We start from the raw sequence: 18,999 nt of genomic DNA, 5'->3' as shown, positions 1-18,999 counted from the left end.
TAATGACAGATCAGACTTCTTCTATTTTTTCTTGTTTAATGATGACTAACTTCTTAAGAGAACTATCGCCACCTTCACAAATATGGCGATCGAGACCGTCCGTAAGGGTTTCCCATTGCTGTCAATATTTCAGTATTATGTCGTAACGATCATTTTAACATCTGTGTAGTTTTCGTACTCATATTATGTACAGTAGAAAAAAAATTGTTAGTTTAAACACTAATGACTATTATTTGATTAAATAAATAAATGCTATTCAATCACTGGAGTAAAATAAAAAAATAAGGTCTTATACATTTATTAAATGTAAAAATATTTTTATTGCATATAAAAATGTATGATAGCCTATACATATTAACTTGCTGTTAAATCAAACCTGTAAAATGTGTCAGCAAATCCAGCAAACAAGTATCTCCTATATTGACACTGTCAGATAAATAAAGACTGATCATTCATGATGACTGATAAAAAAAAGAGTTTAGTCTATTATATTGAATAGCAATTAGAAACAATGTTTCTTATTCACCCGTCTCGATTGCCATATTTGTGAAATAATATACACTATTATTTTTGGTGTACACTTTTATTAACTATATATAAAAATATAATGATGTAGAGGTCCGAGAAGCCATTAAAAACATTAACATCAGTCTTAACCATATGATTCACCCTGCCTAGATCGTGGGTCCTGGATTGTGTGTGCTGAAACGTGTGCAGGTCTGTAGCTTGATATTATTGTGCATTTTTCGAGATACCAACTTCAAATTTGGAATTTAATCTGTTCAGATACTTAGCTCAGATTTTCTGTCAAATTTAGGCTAAAACATGCTTTGTAAAATGCATATTTTATGTAACATAATAAAGTATACATATATTGTTTCATTATTTTCATAAACACATAACTTTAGTTTTGTTTTTACTTTTTTGTTACTTTTCTTTAAAATGAGACCAGGTTTAAATCTGTGCATCAATGGCAATGATTAAGTAAAAAAAAAAATTAGGGCAACAGTTAAAAGGTTAAAGAGTAAAATAATCAAACTGTTTACACTGTTGAAAATATATATCATTAGTAATGATAATACTTATTTTTACCATTACATTATCTTAACAAAATACCACTGTATATACAATTAAAAGAATTAGCTAAAATTTATTTGGACAGCAACTGATTTTTTATTATATGGGGTATTAAGTGCACTATAGTAAGTGAACTTGAAATTTGATCAGTTTCACACAATTACAACCATCTAGAATACTCTCCATGCTATCCTTACACGTTTTTAAAGCAAGCAGAAGGCCGGCCGTAGACGTTTGTTACTAAATTTTGTGTGTCGATTTTTTGACATGGATTTTGTTTTGAAATTGGTCAGCGGGTTCCAATATCTCTGGCAAGGGAGATCAGTTTTCTGTTGGCATGAAGGTCAAGGTCCGCAACAATATAGAAACATCCATCTCACCCTGTCCGTCCCGTTCCGCCTGAGAGCTCTTGACTCATCGGCCCATGTCGAATGAGAGGTGCGATCAGGAACAACGCTGTTTTTTATGTCTGTTATTCTCACCTTGCCCTTTCTTTATTGTGTTTTTTAGAGCCTTGCATCACTTTTTTTCAGGCTATGAACTGTGGAGAGTTGCATCTTTAAGCTTACTGACCCTCAACACACAAGCCTTGACAAAATTAGGAGAAAAGAAGACACCAGCTTTCCAGCGCATGAACCGATCTCCCGCTGTGAGTCCACTGGGAGACACACAACAGAGGCTGCTCTTTCAAAATGGACCAACTGGAAGAGGCTGATGACCTCTAACCGACCAAGATCTGACACCAAGTCACAGAGAAAGAAGGTGGGATTGCATTAACAACATTTGGGTGAAATTTGATGTGCTAAAAATATCTATTGTCAGAAAATCATGAAGACAGCCTGTGATTAAAAGAAACTTGAACAACATAGGCTCATTCTGAAAACGTACTGTAGCCCTATATACATTTTTGGAGGTCGTAAATTATGTAGCCAGAATACATATGGCTAAAAACATATCTTTAAAAACAAACGCTATGGGGTCGTATGAAGCAATTCCTTTTCAGGCAGTTGATTACTTACCTCTGTATGGAAGCCATTTCCACTGTTAGCTATTTGTCCAGTTGCTCATCATCAGCGGACTTGAGACGCAGAGAAGAGTTGATTGCAACAATGAGGTTCAAGTCTGGTGAATAATGGTTCCAGAAAGCAGGTAAGTCAAAAACAAAAGTAAAAAAAAAAAATACAATTAATTAAACAGGTAAATATCAAGGTGAGAATGTGGTAAAATCTGAAAACATAGTAAAAATTGGGGGGGGGGGTCAACAGTGCCCTCTGGTTGATTTTCGCGAAAGGGGCAGGCGTGAATGGCACGAGAACAATTTGATATTTCAAAAAGCATACACAGTGGCCTCTGGTGGACTCACGAAAACAAAAACTGCAAAAAAAACGTACCTCCTGGGATGTTTGTATGTTTCCCTACGTTTTCAGGGTGAGCCCGATTTGAACCACAGAAACTGTGGAATGATGACAAAATGTTTTGCCCATTACCCAGTAATAAAATGTTTAAAGCTGTTTGAATAATCATAAAAATTCAAACAGTAGGACTGGGTAAAAATGACAGATTGCTAATTTTAATTGATCTTCAATCTAATTAAATAATACTAATTTGAGATTTCCTAAATTCCTAAATCGTTTCTTAAAGGAGAGGTCAATCATCTATTTCCAAAGGCTTGGTTGTGTTTATTGTGTGCATTAAAATGTGTATATGCTTTGGTTAAAATAAATCAAATGGACCTTTTTCACAAAATGGTGCTTGCACATTTCATTAGCTTCTTGAATCATTAAATACCCTTTAACGTTTTAAATATGTAGATTTAAAAAATGATTGTATATTTATAAATCTATACTTCTATCAAATAATCTTTTCTGTAAGTTACAAAGAAAGATAAGTTGAGGTTTATGTGAGGTGTTTGCGATGTATGGGCTGGGCAGTAAATTTGACATTGGTCTCTCTTTTGGCTGCTGTTACATAGACTCATTCTGAAAACGTACTGCTGTATGGGGCGGTATGACGCCGTTCCTTTTCTTGCTGACCAGCTGACTGCTTAGCTACATGTGGACAGCTTTTCTGCTGTTACCAGTTTTTCCGGTAGCTCGACCTGATAAGATGCAGAGCGGAGTTGACCATGACGAAGCGGTTCAAGTCTGGTGATAAACAGAAGCCAAAAATAAAAAATAAAAATAAACAAGTGAAGAGTTCAGATGCAAAAACCTCTAAATGCTGTCCAAATTTTCTTCTAAAATTAGCATTGTTATCAGGCTCCTGTGTACAATTTCAGCAATTTCACATTTTTTTTGTGGTCTTTAAGGTTAAAAAGCTCAATATAAACAGAGGCAGAGAATAATGCTTATGTTCTATGGAAATTTCAGATGACACGTAAAGGTTTTTGCATCTGAACTCTTCAACTAAATAACAGGGTTAGAATGCTGTAAAATCTGATAATATGGTAAAAGTCAGGGGGCTTTTCGTTTTCTGGATTGATTTTGAAAACACAGCCGGTTGGGTTTAGGGAAGAGGGTGAGCCAGTCAATCTGTGCTTTTTAAAATACTATTGGTTGGGTTTAGGGAAGGGTGGAGGGTAGGGGGATCAATCGATTGGTCAGTCAGTAAATCAGTCTGTCAATAGCGGCCTCTAGTGGATTTACACAAGAATAGAAGGTGAGAATGGCACTCGTGAGAGAAATTCGAGATCTGAAAAAGGTTACACAGTGGCCTCTAGTGGATTTGCGAAAACAAAAACTGCAAAATAAAAAATAATTGCTCCTGGGACGTATTTTGCTCTTTCCAGAAATGTATATAGCGGTATGTAATCGGTATGAGCCTAAGTTGAAAATAAAATAAATGCATGAAAACAACGAAGGTGGAGATCATATATTCAAACATTTTCTTGAAAAAAACTAAATCCGTGTAATGAAATATGTTTTAAACGGTGGCATTTCTGTGTTGATTTTGCATGTTCTTTTAGTGTTCATGTGGGATTTTCACCCTCAGTCCAAGGACTTACACTATAGGTGAATTGGGTGAACTAAATTGACCGTAGTGCATAAGTGTGTGTGTTAATGTGTGTATGGGTGTCTCCCAGTCCTAGGTGGCATCCACTGCGTAAAACATATGCTTGAATATTTGGTGGTTCAGTCCGATGTGACGACCCCTGACAAATAAGGGACTAAGCTGAAAGAAAATGAATGTTTTAAACAGACTGCAGCATTAAAGAGCCCATATTATACATGAAATAGGGTCATATCTTGGTTGTAAGGGTCTCCAACAACAGTCTAATATGCATGGAAGGTCAAAAAACACTTTCATGGTCTTATAATCTGCATTTATTTTTACCTAATTATCCCAGCGACTCCCGTATGAATCGTCCAGTGATTCATTTGTTCCCAAACCCCTCCTTAGCGCGAAGCTAATCTGCGCTGATTGGACCGATGACAGTCTGTCGCGATTGGTCGACTGCCTTCAGTCAGAGAGTGAAATGGCCAATAGCTAATCAGCAATATAAAAAGTAATCACAGTTCATACACGCTCGATAGTGTAGGCGTGGATTTTAGCTGCCACACTATGGCGAGTGGATAGTGCCACGGATAACCGAACGAAGGAGACAGTCGTGTACTCGCCATACCACACACACACACCTCCGGACGACAACGCTTCCGCCCGCACCCGCCAGGTTTTAGCCTGAGAACCCGCTCCGTTTTCTGCCCGCCGCGCCCGATCCCGCTAGAGCGGAGGAGAACACAACCAAAAATCACCCAGTATACAGTCCAGACAGCCAAGCTGTCTGTATAAACACACACGCACAGCACCAAGCACACAAAGCTCGTTCGCTCCCTCTCTCTCTCTCTCTCTCTCTATCTATCTCTATCTATCTCTCTCGCTCTCTCTCATACGCGCGCGTGCGCACTAACACACGCACAAGCACCAAGCAGACTCTCTCTTTCTAATTAGCATAGCAATATCCGTGATATTGCTAGACAGCCCGCTCCCGTCCCAAATTAAACCCGTTACCGACCGCTCCCGCGATTTATTCGGAAATTTATTCCCGCGCCGCAGAAATCTGCCGCGGGGACAGCCGCGGGAATAAATTTCCGATTAAATCGCGGGAGCGGAACTCTAGCACGGAGCTCCGTCAACAAAGCAGCACGCGTCGCGTTTTTAACGTGACTTTGCACGCGATAAGAGAATATATCCAGTTAACCTGATACAGTACACGCGGTTACAAGTAACAAATCACAACTAAATACATTTGCAGGCTAGAGTAAACAAGGCAACAACTTTAACCGCACGTACTTACACTTGAGAAAGGTAGGAAGAAACCCATCCTGACGTCCATCAGTTACTCTTTACTGATCCTTCCTTTAACAAACTCAGATGAAGTATTCTTTGTAGCATGTAGCTTCCAGAAGTTTCCAACTGCTTGGTTATAATGCTGATGTTTCATCTTTGGGTAGAGACTCAATATAATATCCATCTGCAGTGTGACTTCAATCGACCGGCATGTTTGTGTGCGTGTGTTTGTGGGTGTGTGTGTGTGTCTGGGTTTCTGCATCAGAGGGCGGGGCCTCAGGTTTGAAATCTCCCGGGTTTGCGCGTGCACGTGAATAACTTGGTTTCGTTCGTACGTCATGGCGAAACACCTAATGAATCGGTATCAAGGCGACTCGTTTGAAGCACTATGAGTCGACTCTTTTATAGATGAATCAACCGTTTTAAACACTGTATTCTTACAGATTTAAGCCTTAGCTGGATACTTCACTTCACTTAGAGCTGTGTTACACACTACATGGAGGGGAATTTTCAAAAACCCATAATATGGGCTCTTTAAATATTTTATCAGAGCCTCTAGTAGTTTATTAGAAGCTTTCTGTTTAAAAATAAATAAATTACAATTCTCACTTTATGTACTGTACTGTACTTGACAACTCAATTAATAGTCTTGTTTATACTTAGGTTTTAAATGTACATAACGATCAAAAGTTTGATCAACAGCATACAATAAACTACAAATCGAAATGCAATTATACAGTCATCAAAATGTTTTATGAGCACTGATTTTCAAACCATTACTGTATGCTGGCACCCATTTCCAGCGTTTACTGTTTTATAGTCTAATTCATGCATTAATAAAAATCTGTTATGTAATTCATAGGCATTATTTATATTTGGCGAAAAACTAATTTTAAAGCATTTTAGCATAAACCTTTAGATCAAAGAGTTTTTATGATCACGAGAAGTGTAAATTTAGGCAGATGGGTCAACTTTTTGACTGGTGGTGTAAGTCATTGGTGGTCAGGGTCATAAATAATGTTTTACACGTTCCCTGTAAACCTCCCAGATCTTGTTTTCTCTCTGGCAGAAGATTAACTCGAGTTAACAAGCACTATCACTGCAGATCAGGGTGAATGATAAGCTAACTCATCATTTTTCTCTCCTCTAATGATCTTTCACCTCGCTCTAACACACACACACACACAATCTTCTAAATCAGCCCACTACAGCATACACTCACACATACATTACACAATTTAATAACTGATGGAGGAATTACTTCCAAGACTTCAATTAGAATACAAATATTTGAGAGATTATCATCTTATAGAGAATGTCCAGCTTCGTTTAAGCACTTAAGCACTCAGTTATTTGCTCTGCATAGAGAATGGGAACCTTACATCACAATGGAATGCATTGTTGATTTTAAAATACCAGAGCTACAGTATAGACTATGTAGCATAGACTGTGTATCGTTCATACAGTATTACTTAAGAATTCATCAGAAGAGGACTCATATTTTATTATATTTTATCAAATGCCGTTTCAGTTTTTAAGGCTGATGTAGAGCAATGGAAATCAGAAATTCTGCGAGGTAAACAAATTAGGGTAGAAGAAGATGTTGATTTTTGTAAACACAGCTTGACAAACCTGAGTTATTGTTTGTACAGATTCAGTCCATTCATTTACCTTTCTTCCTTTTGAAATATGTGCTTGAACCTACATTATTATGAACCACAAAAACAAACTTCAACATACATTTGACTGTAGTTTCTGGGTAAAATGAATGCTACCAGCAGCATGACGCCAAAAAAAAAATTTCCTTTTCACAATAATAATATTTACAGAGACATATTATCAACGAATAATGAGCAGTGTCTGTGATATGTAATCAAATATGTTTGCCTTAAATATATCCATATGGAAAACTTTTCTGGTATTAAAACTATGTGGCTGCAGTGCACTTTTCTCATTTGCTGTAAAAAACAGTACTGGATGGGTTTAGGTCAGTGATTTGCTATAAGTAATCTGTATGACAAACCCTGCATTCTCGTGGACATGTACATTTAGAACATGTACGGTATCTGATACATACAGCACAACACATTGTACCCTAAGTGATTTAATTCAGATTCCCAATAATGTAGACCTGACCAAACAAACCTGTCAGTAATTATCAAGTGCTGCTTCCAGGAACAGGGTTGGCGAACCCTGGTCTATGCACTGTTCCAAAGCAGCAGATAATTTAGGTCAAGTTAGGTCAATGATGCTTTAATATTGTGTTGGGTGGGGGCGATATGACATACAACCAAGAACAGCTCGGTTAGACTACTCAGCAGCTTTTTTGCTCTCAACTCCAATCATCTTACCCCACTCTAAAATATTATCTACAGTCCCAGCTGCAACACCACACAAAAATCACAAAACATTACACGATTGTCAGTGTTCCTCACACAGGTCAGTGGGCTTGACAAACCCCTGCAGAAAACACACTCTTTTATCTTTCTGACATTTTAACTGACACTTTCTTTGTATTTGAGTTTTGTATGCTTTCACTTTTATCACTTTCAGACAGTTTCTAACAATCACTCCATATCTCTGGAAAAAAAACATTGTGCATTTCTGAGGTGAGAGGGTAAGACAAACCATCTGTAGAAACAATCTTCTGTCTTTATGCACCAGACACTTTAGTTAAACTCCATCTTGCAATGACTCATATAAAATCATTTTTACCTATAAATATACCACAAATCTTCTTGCAGTTGTTTTTTCAACCTTAATTACCTAGTTTGCACAATATATTGCCCAATATTGTTCTGTCATAAATAAAAGTACTTGCATAGTCTGTCTCAGGTTATGTATATAGTTTAAGTATTTGTAGTATCATTATCAATTAGTATAGTTAGATTACCGCTATGGTATGTCAGTTACTGTATGTATGAGTTTAAAACAGCCCTACATCCAGTGTTGTGTTTCAATTTATGATTGTGTTTATTTCTGTTGCACCGCAAGACACAACATTTCGCTCCACTGTATGTCCACACATGTAGCAGAATGACAATAAAGCTCAACTTGACTTGACATGATCTAATATATACATCATTTGAGATCTATTTATAGTTTATTTAATATTTTAGCAGGTATATCAGTGCCAAGTAAACAAGACAGATGCAGATTTTCATTCTTATGGTGGTCACAATTTTTTTTTAAACTAGATATAACTAAACTGTAATAAGAACATACCCATAAACAAAAACAGATCAACTGCAATTGAGCAATTACAAACATTTTAAGATGATTCTGAAAAATCATTAATACAAACTGAAATGATTGATCACTACCAACTAAAAAGTAGTGTCGATAGTCTTGGCATGTTGCAGGAAATCATAACAACCAGTCTCTTGACAATAGCCAAAAGATTATTATTTAAAGATGGCACTACCTAAAACATTTTGAGTACCAGCACCTGGTGCAGACCACAGAAGTTTCATAAACTTTTGCCAGTGCATTTATAAAATGTGGCAGTTTATGACAAAATTCACAATGGAAAACACCCAAAATGGCTGATAAGGGGGGGGAAAAACTGTCCATCATTCTGTGCTACTCAGACATATCAGGGCTATCAACAGGTGGGGGTTAAGGTGGTTCGAAAAACCCATCCCTCACTGACAAAGGTCCAGAATTTGTCTCAATCATGAGCTAGTTTGTACTATTTAGACTGCTATCCCATAATAAATTGTGAAACTCTATAACATCAAAAAGGTCTGACCCTTCCTATCTGAACATGCAGCTCAACTCATTGTTCAAGCTCTTGTCCTCCCCCAGACTGGACTATTGCAACTCTCTACTAGTGGGGCTTCCAGCTAACTCTATCAAACCTCTTCAGCTGCTTCAGAACGCAGCAGCACGAGTGGTCTTTAATGAACCTAAAAGAGCACATGTCACTCTGCTACTCACCCATTTGCACTGGCTGCCAGTTGCTGTTGCATCAAATTCAAAGCTCAGATGTTTGCTTACAAAGTGCCATCTGGCTTTGCTCCTTCTTATCTGCTCTCACTTCTGCAGATTTATGTGCCCTCCAGAAACTTGCGTTCTGTGAAAGAACATCTCCTCGTGGTTCCATACCAAAGAGGGAAGAAACCACTCTCCCGAACTCTCGCATTCAATCTGCCCAGTTAGTGGAATGAACTCCCTAACTGCATCAGAATGGCAGAGACACTTGCTGTCTTCAAGAAACGACTAAAAACTCAACTATTTAGTCTCTATTTAATCTGCAATTACCTCTCTGGCTCCACCGCTAACTATTCTACAAAAAGAAAAAAAAACACTAATGCTTTGCTTCTTACGCTTTACACACCTGAAACTTGCCTACAGCACTTATTCATTGTTGCTCTTATAGTTGTGTAAATTGCTTCCTTGTCCTCATTTGTAAGTCGCTAAGTATACAAAGCATCTACTAAATGTAAATGTAAATGTAAGTGAAAATAATTAATCGAAGAAGGCTTTAACACCTAGTGGAATCCTGTGTTGGCTGCTGCATCAGCATGATTGAGTAAAGTTGAATGTATGGGCCAGTTTGCTATTTAAATGAATGATATTTAAATGACAGTAGACTAATTTTAATTCAAAACTTTACCAGATTCCTATATTTTTTCTAATGATGTAATTGATGTATATATGATGTATATCATAAATGATAAAATTGAGTAAATCTTTAGGAAGTATTTTTGGTACATCAAGAAGTACTCCAGCAAAAAATAGTCCCTAAAATGTCACTAAAACGCAACCTATTTAAACCTTATAATTAAATAGAAAATATAAATAGAATAACAGCAAAAAGGCCCCAAAAAAAAACCCACCCCTTTCACCAGGCTGGCTACGAGCCTGTATATGTTAAAAATTGGAACGTCATTTATAGATTTTTTTAAGGCTAAGTTTTGAACAAAAGATAAAATAATAAATACATTTTAGTGTATTCAATCTAGGGTGTCTGAATCTTTTTCAGAATGGCAGCAAAGAGTTGCATTTCTAGTGACTTGCAGGAGCTGCATTTACTTCCCTGCTATTGTGTAGCATTAATGCAGCTACAAAGACTTCACATGACAAAGCACTAGCTGGACTTTCTTAAAATTACTTTTCAGAAGATGTTGCCTTCGGTGACAGTGCCATATACAGTGGTTGAGATGCTATCAGACTCTAATACTACCATACGTTCTCTGATACAGTATAAACTGAATGATTACACTTGTCTTATCAGGACTCACCAATAAAGACGATTTTTTTCTCCACAGTTCCAATGCAGTTTCTTCTGTTTAACTGACCCAGCACAAAATTGGAATCCTTTATTTGCTAGGAAAGGATGTTATAGGAGACTACGTTGTTTACACTGCCTAGCATCATCAAGATGCAATTAACACAGCTCTGGCCTAAAAAGGGAAAGTTCTGTCAACTGAGCTGAAACTCAAGACAAATGAGCCGTTTTCTTCTAAATATGTTTTCAGTTCATAGAAGTCTGGTAAATACAAAAACATATTTTGAGAAGTGCTGCGCTGCAAATGTTTAGGGTGTTTCAGAAAAGTACCTGAATTCTCCAATAATGCTTATTACAATATAAATTGCTGGCCGTTGTTTGTGGATAAATTAGCCCTAGTGAGAATGTAAAGGGTTTGTTGTAATGGAGGTTACCCTTCGGGGGGAACTTCAGCACTATAAGTGGATTTGATTGTTAAATCCACGTATTGGGAGGTTCGGTTCAGAAGCTACTCGTCTGAAAGAGTATTGAACGGGCCAATTAAGAATGAATTGGCAGCGCAAGCCTGCGCAGGTGAGCGGCATAAGCAATCAACTGAGTATATAAGCTCACCTGGCGCCAGCAGACGCTATCCTTTTCGCTTCAGAGCCTTTTCTGATCGAGCTTATGAGGGTTCCTCCTGCTGATCTACAGCCATTTCGAGAGAACGATTGTATCCCGGTCCAGAGCGAGTCCACGCAGCGGCAGACGGTCGAGCTGGGTATCTCCCTTGCCTGGCGTCCCTTTGGGTCCGGTCCTCCAAGAGCGGTGCGTATTGTTGCAATCCTAAAAGAGCAACACAGTCGTGCAGCACGTCCTTTTCAGGATGGCGCTCCGACTGTGCGTTTCTGGTTGCGGGGGTTTCCTGGCTCCGGATGATGGACACGATCACTGCATTACATGTTTGGGGGTCCAGCATGTTAATGTGGTGCTCGGGGGCGGTTATGTCGTCACTGCGATGCCATGACCGTTGCGCAGTTGAGATCGCGGTTAGCTTTCGTAAGAGAGCGAGCCACCCCAGTTGCCTCCTGCTCTGCAGCGGGCGCTCGGGCAGATCTGAAGGCTTCAGCGAGAGACAATCCGCTGCCCACGGGCTCGCGGACCTCTCGCTCCTCCAAGCGCTCCATCCAAGCTTCGGGTACTGGGAGTGATCCGTCTAATCAGATGGTAGCTCTCACGCTCGCTGACACCGGAGATCAGATGTCCTCCGCGGCATCGGAGGGTGGGCTTTCATTGTCCGACGATGATCCGGACCCGCTTGCCCCCTCTGGGCAAGCGAGCGCCGTCAAAACGGATCCTGAAGCGGACATGTTGGCTGTGCTTTCTCGGGCTGCTTCGGCCGTCGGGTTGGAGATGGTTTATCCCCCAGCCCCGCGGCCGGACCGACTAGATGGGTGTTACGTAGAGGATCAGAAGGCGAAGCCTTCGAAGCCTCTCGTCCCCTTCTTCCCGGAAGTGCACAGTAGGCTCACGCAGTCCTGGAGGGCACGTTTCTCTGCCCGCGCTGCGTCCGCCTCCGCCCTCACCACCCTGGATGGTGGAGCTGCCAGGGGGTATGAGGCGATCCCGCAGGTGGAGCGTGCCATTGCGGTCAATCTTTGTCCGCGTGGCGCCCCCGCTTTGCGTGGTCCGCCCCGTCTCCCGTCCAAAGCCTGTAAGTTTTCTGCCTCCCTCGGAGCTAGAGCTTGCAAGGCTGCGGGCCAGGCAGCTTCCGCCTTGCATGCGATGGCCACCTACCAGCGCTACCAAGCGCAGGCAGTGGCACAGCTGCACGAGGGTGGGTCTAACCCAGGCTTGTTACACGAGCTGCGTACGCCGACTGACTATGCTCTCCGGACCACTAAGTCCGCCGCCTGCGCACTGGGGAGGACGATGTCCACACTTGTGGTCCAGGAACGCCACCTCTGGCTAAACCTGGCAGATATGCGCGATGTCGACAAAGTTCGCTTTCTTGACGCGCCCATATCCCAGGCTGTCCTGTTTGGCGACACCGTCGGTGAATTCACCCAGGAGTTCAAGGCGGTGAAGGAGCAGTCGGATGCGATGGGCAAAGTCATCTATCGGCGGGGCCGTAAGCCCGCTCCATCCCCGGCCGAGCCATCCACCTCCGCTGCTCCTCGCCGAGGGCGCCCGCCAACGGCCGATGCCCCGCCCCCGCCTCCGGCGAAGCGAGCGCGTCGAGCACGCCGAAAGCCGGTAGCCCCTCCTGCCTTGGGCGCCGCTAAGTCCGGTAAACGGACCGCGAAGCGTCCCTGAGACAGGCCATCCGGAGAAGAGGAGACTTGCTCTTTCCCCGCTGGAGGGCGGGGCCCAAAATCCAACGGTACTTTTCAGTGCCACCAAAGTTTCGATCAAAGAGCATTTTCTCCCTTCCCCGGATGTGACAGCTCAAGCCCCGCAAGTCTGGGACGCGCTGCCTCTCAGCTCGCAGGGCTTGCATGCTCCGCCAGCGGCTCTCGGGCGCTGGGGGGACGGTCTCCCTTCTCCCAGCCCCCAAGCCCCCTCTCAGGAGTCAGGGTGCGGAGCCAGAGCGAAACGCTCTCCTCCAGCTCTTCTGTGGGACCCTCACGCTCCCCGGATCAGCACACCCGCTCCTCGCTGCCCCTCCGCGGGTACGTCAACGATTGCTGCGATGACGTCATTAGCGAGGGCTCTGCCTGCCTGGTTAGCGCGGGCCAGCCCCTCGCGGTGGCTCATACGCACGATCAGACTCGGCTACGAACTACAGTTCTCCAAACGGCCTCCCAGGTTTACGGGCGTGTATTTCACCAGGGTCAATCCCCTGTCCGCCCCTGTCTTGCGAGAGGAGATTGCTGCCCTCCTGGCGAAGGGTGCAATCGAGCCGGTACCTCCAGCCGAGATGGAGAGCGGGTTTTACAGCCCGTACTTCATCGTACCCAAAAAGAGCGGTGGGTCACGGCCAATCCTAGATCTGCGCGTTTTAAATCGCTGGCTTCACAAGCTGTCGTTCAGAATGCTTACGCAGAGGCGCATCCTCCGATGCGTTCGTCCTCAGGATTGGTTTGCAACCATAGACCTGAAGGACACGTATTTTCATGTCTCCATTCTTCCACGCCACCGTCAGTTTCTGCGGTTTGCGTTCGAAGGTCGAGCATGGCAGTACAAGGTCCTCCCCTTCGGGCTCTCTCTGTCTCCGCGGGTCTTCACCAAACTCGCGGAGGATGCCCTAGCGCCTCTGCGGCTTGCGGGCATCCGCGTACTCAATTATCTTGACGACTGGCTGATTTTAGCCCACTCTCGGGAGCAATTGACAGCGCACAGAGACGAGGTGCTCCGGCATCTCCGCCTATTGGGGTTGCAGGTCAACTGGGAAAAGAGCAAACTCGCCCCGGTGCAGAGGATCTCTTTTCTCGGGATGGAGCTGGACTCGGTCACCATGGTAGCGCGCCTCTCCGGAGAGCGCGCTCGCCTGCTGCTGAACTGTCTGAGGGAGCTCGACAGCAAGTTAGTGGTCCCACTGAAATATTTTCATAGGCTCCTGGGCCATTATGGCTTCCGCTGCGGCTGTCACGCCGCTCGGATTGCTCCATATGAGACCACTTCAGCACTGGCTTCAAGATCGAGTTCCGAGACACGCATGGCATGCGGGCACACACCGAGTCTCTGTTACTGCGCTGTGTCGCCACACCCTCAGCCCCAGGAACGACCACTCCTGCTCCTCTGGAGTCACCCGCGGCTGAAGTCGCTGAGCGCCATTCACATTCCAGGTATGCTCAGCCGTGCAGCCGATGTGCTCTCACGGCAGCAGATTCACTCTGGAGAATGGAGACTCCACCCCGAGTCTGTCCAGCTGATATGGGCGCGATCTCTCGGCATGGATGCACTGGCCCACAGCTGGCCTCGGGGCGTACGCAAGTATGCGTTTCCCCCAGTGAGCCTGATCGCGCAGTTAATGTGCAAGGTCAGGGAGGACGAGGAGCAGGTTTTGTTAGTTGCGCCCCGCTGGCCCAACCGAACCTGGATATCAGAGCTCTCCCTCCTCGCGACGGCCCTCCCTTGGCAGATCCCTTTGAGAGAGGACCTACTTTCTCAGGGACAAGGCACCGTCTGGCACCCTCGTCCCGATCTCTGGAACCTCCACGTGTGGTCCATAGACGCGAGGAAGACTTGATACCGTGGTTGATACCATCACTCAGGCTAGAGCCCCCTCCATGAGGCGCTCCTACGCCCTGAAGTGGAGTCTATTCACTGAGTGGTGTGTCTCTCGCAGAGAAGACCCCCGATCTTGCCAGATCAGTGTTGTGCTCTCTTTCCTTCAAGAGAAGCTGGACAGCAGGCTGTCGCCCTCCACTCTCAAGGTTTACATTGCTGCCATCTCCGCTCACCATGACGCGGTGGCTGGCGGCACCGTGGGAAAGCATAACCTCATCATCCGGTTCCTCAGAGGCGCTAGGCGAATTAATCCAACTCGCCCCCCTCTCACGCCCTCTTGGGATCTTGCCCTCGTTCTCACGAGCCTGCGATTTGATCCCTTCGAGCCACTCGATACAGTATCTTTAAGATTCTGTCCCTGAAGACAGCTCTGCTGGTCGCGTTGGCCTCCATTAAGAGGGTCGGGGACCTGGAGGCATTTTCGGTCAGTGACTCGTGCCTGGAATTCGGGCCGGGATTTTCTCACGTTATTCTGAGACCCCGCCCGGGTTATGTGCCCAAAGTTCCTACCACTCCTTTTAGAGATCAGGTAGTAACCCTGCAAGCGCTGCCCCCGGAGGAGGCAGACCCAGCCCTGTCCTTACTTTGTCCAGTTCGCGCTCTGCGCATTTATGTGGACCGTACTCAGAACTTTAGATCTTCTGAGCAGCTCTTTGTCTGTTATGGCGGACGGCAGCAGGGAAGTGCCGTGTCTAAACAACGTTTATCCCACTGGATTGTGGAGGCCATTTCATGTGCTTATTTGAGCAGAGGCCAACCGCGCCCCCCAGGAGTGCATGCGCACTCCACTCGGAGCGTTGCATCCTCTTGGGCGTGTGCGCGTGGCGCTTCTTTAACAGACATTTGTAGAGCTGCGGGCTGGGCGACACCCAACACATTTGCAAGATTTTATAATCTGCGAGTGGAGCCGGTTTCCTCAAGGGTGTTAGGTACCTTTGGTGATTGAGTAAACAACTCGGTAGGTGTTGTACACGCTTGCGGTGCCTTTTTTCCGTAACACGGAGAGATGTGCACCCTCCTGGGATGGCACGCATCCCAACGTACTGTCGTATATTCCTAGAATTATCTAGACGCTAGCGACTCCCAAAAAAGATACCTATTCTGTAAAACTTCTTTTGAAGTGGGATAAGTTAGGGCCAAGGGCACGTTGGAGGACCACGCCTCTCATGATCTGGGTGCGTCACGCTTGCCTGACCGCTCTCTCATGGTGGGTGTTGGTAAGGTGCAGTCATTATGGCGCTTTCAATGGGCTCCCAATAAGTGGATTTAACAATCAAATCCACTTATAGTGCTGAAGTTCCCCCCGAAGGGGAACGTTCGAGGTTACTAAAGTAACCCTTCGTTCCCCGAGGAGGGGAACGGAAGCACTATACTCCGTCGCCATAATGACTGTCCCTTAGCTGTTAAAAGTCTCTTCAGCTTAAAAAGGATAGCGTCTGCTGGCGCCAGGTGAGCTTATATACTCAGTTGATTGCTTATGCCGCTCACCTGCGCAGGCTTGCGCTGCCAATTCATTCTTAATTGGCCCGTTCAATACTCTTTCAGACGAGTAGCTTCTGAACCGAACCTCCCAATACGTGGATTTAACAATCAAATCCACTTATAGTGCTTCCGTTCCCCTCCTCGGGGAACGAAGGGTTACTTTAGTAACCTCGAATGTTCTTTTCCTAAAAGTCCATAAGGTCAAAAGTACCCTCAGAAGAAACATTTATAAACAACCTGTGTCTAATAAGCCAGCTGGTTATATTTGGCCTTAGATTTGAGCAATCTGTGAATTATTTATTTGTGCTAATAATAAATACTTCGAAGCTACTTGCACATGTCCATTTCTTAGTGCATTATAAACATTTTTACAGATGCAGAGGTGTAGCAAGGATTACAGCTTGGGGAGACATGTTAAAGTTCAGCGTGTGTCTTTGAACAAATCAGTTAAAACTACTGCATCGTGTAGTTAAAATTCACGAGCAAATCTGATGAAACTTGATGTTTAAGTCTAAGTTTAAGTGCATTATTTCACATAAAAGATTTGTTCTTGTGCAAAAGTGTTTCGATTGTGCTAATAAATTTTGTTAAAATAGTCTGTTGGTCCTTCAATAACTTGCATCTAAAAATGCATCCAACATAAAGGCTCTGTGTGGACAGTAATGAAATCAGAGGATTCTGAGTTCAGCTTATGTACCTGGGAACTATTCCAGAGTTCAAAACACTGGAGGAGGTGATGAAAACATTAGTAACCCAGATAATGATGAGTAATATTTCAGCCGCTCCACATCTCTGGTTTTGAAAGTAGCCTCAGGATTGATAACAAATTTTGGCCACAAAGTTCAAGATGTAATTGAATTTATAACTGATTTTGTGTTTTGCATATGTTTTTTTATTTTTACAAAAGCTGCCCAGTGGATATTCTGTGGAAAATCTTCTAAAAGCTAATTCCTGTCAACTGACACAGATCACCTCTGTATTCATGAAGAAAAGATAGCATGAAACACAATCTGTGCCTTCTAGAGTCAGATATTAATCAATATTATATAACGAGAAAACACATGAAGACTCCAGGGTTACGGCTACAGTAATCTAAAATCCCCATTGTGTTAAGTCGTGACTTTAGATGAAGAGTTTATTCCATCTAAATATGTTGTGTCTCTCGTTAACAATCATGACCATATTTAACATCAGAAACAGCACTGAGAAGCTTCCACTCCATCCTGCTTCTTGCAAATGCTAGTTGCCTAGCAATGAAATCGCTGATTTTATGGTCTGTGAAGTTCGCAAGAGCCAGAGAGAAAAAGACAGACTGAGAGAGAGATAGCGAGAGAGAGAGACAGAGAGACAAAATGGATAAAGACAGAGAGACAAGTAGACGGGGGTGGGAAAGCATTTGAATAATATTTCAGGTTTCAAGCTATTGTCTTTCAAATCTAATACTGATAAACCCAGAGAACACTGTATGTATGATGACAAATTTTGTAAGGTATTGATTTGTTTATTTTGATGAAGCATATAATGAGGCATACACACCACTGAAGCTGAACTGTTTATTATCTTCATTAAAAATAAAGGTTCTTTATTGGCATCTGTGGTTTCATTAAGAACCTTTAAAGTTCATAGAACCTTTACATTACACAGAAGGTCCTTCATAGATCTAAATAGTGGGATAGAGGAATTATTCATGATGGAAAAAAATTAAGTATTTTTAAGCTGGCAGCTAGCTCTATCCAGCAACTCTCACATGGTCGCCCACTGAAGCTAAGCAGGGCTGCACCCGTCAGTACCTGGCTGGGAGATCACATGGGAAACCACAAGGTTGCTACCCGAAATGGAGTTAGTGAGGCCAGCAGGTGGCGCTCAACCTGTGTGGGTCCTCTTTACTGCTCAGTGAGTAACACTGTCGGATGAGACATTAAACTGATGTCCTGACTCTCTGTGGTCATTAAAAGTCCCAGGATGTTCTTCAAAAAAGAGTAGGGGTTTATCACAGTATCCTGGACAAAATTTGCCCTATGTCCATCATGGCCTCCTAGCCATCCCCATTTGATAATTGGCTACATCACTCTGTCTCCTCTTCACCAATCATGTGGTGTGTGGTCTGGCCCAATTTGGCTCCCGTCACGTCATCCAGATGAATGCTGCACATTGGTGATGGATGAGGAGATTCCCCCCAATGTGTAAAGCAATTTGAGTGTCCAAAAAAAGTGAAATACAAATGTAAGGTATTATTGTAATTAATTAATCCATAAATGTTTCCACCTTTACTCTCTCTTTGCTCTTTTAGTTGTAAATACCCTTCTTTCTTTTTTGCACCACAAAAGGAGTCAGTCAAAAATCATCAATAAAACGGCCTTAAATAGCATCCAGCGTCAAGCTTAAAAAATAGATAAATATTTCAACCTATGAAATTATTCTTATAATACAAGATTGGGATTGTTGCAAACAAAGCAAAATGTTATGCATTAATTATGTAACATTAACAAAAAGCCTGAGCCTTGCCTTTGGACTTTATGTTCACATGTTTATCGAAAACTATTAACCATCTCACTTTTTATTTTCCTAAATAAAGTTGAAGCATAACTTGACAGGAATTACACTGAATTTAATATCTCCAGGCCAGAATTCCTTTTGTATATGACAGATATTAGCATGACAGATTAACATGATAACATGTTAACGGCAACAAACACAGCACACTGCAA

At 43.0% G+C, this 18,999-nt stretch overlaps 1 long non-coding RNA gene across 1 annotated transcript in view; it reads left to right on the top strand.

The window, feature by feature from the left end:
- The window catches only part of LOC141375626 (uncharacterized), a 460,251-nt gene extending 457,011 nt beyond the window's left edge, over positions 1-3,240 (top strand). The window contains exon 5 of the long non-coding RNA XR_015497875.1: positions 1,611-3,240. This is a non-coding gene — a long non-coding RNA (uncharacterized LOC141375626). The remainder of the gene's footprint in view (positions 1-1,610) is intronic.
- Positions 3,241-18,999: the final 15,759 nt, after the last annotated feature.

Source organism: Danio rerio, chromosome 8 (assembly GCF_052040795.2).
Source record: "Danio rerio strain M-AB ecotype USA chromosome 8, GRCz13ab, whole genome shotgun sequence".
In the NCBI taxonomy this organism is placed as follows: domain Eukaryota; kingdom Metazoa; phylum Chordata; class Actinopteri; order Cypriniformes; family Danionidae; genus Danio; species Danio rerio.
Note: the sequence above shows the minus strand (reverse complement) of the source record. Positions and strands in the feature narration are given on the sequence as shown.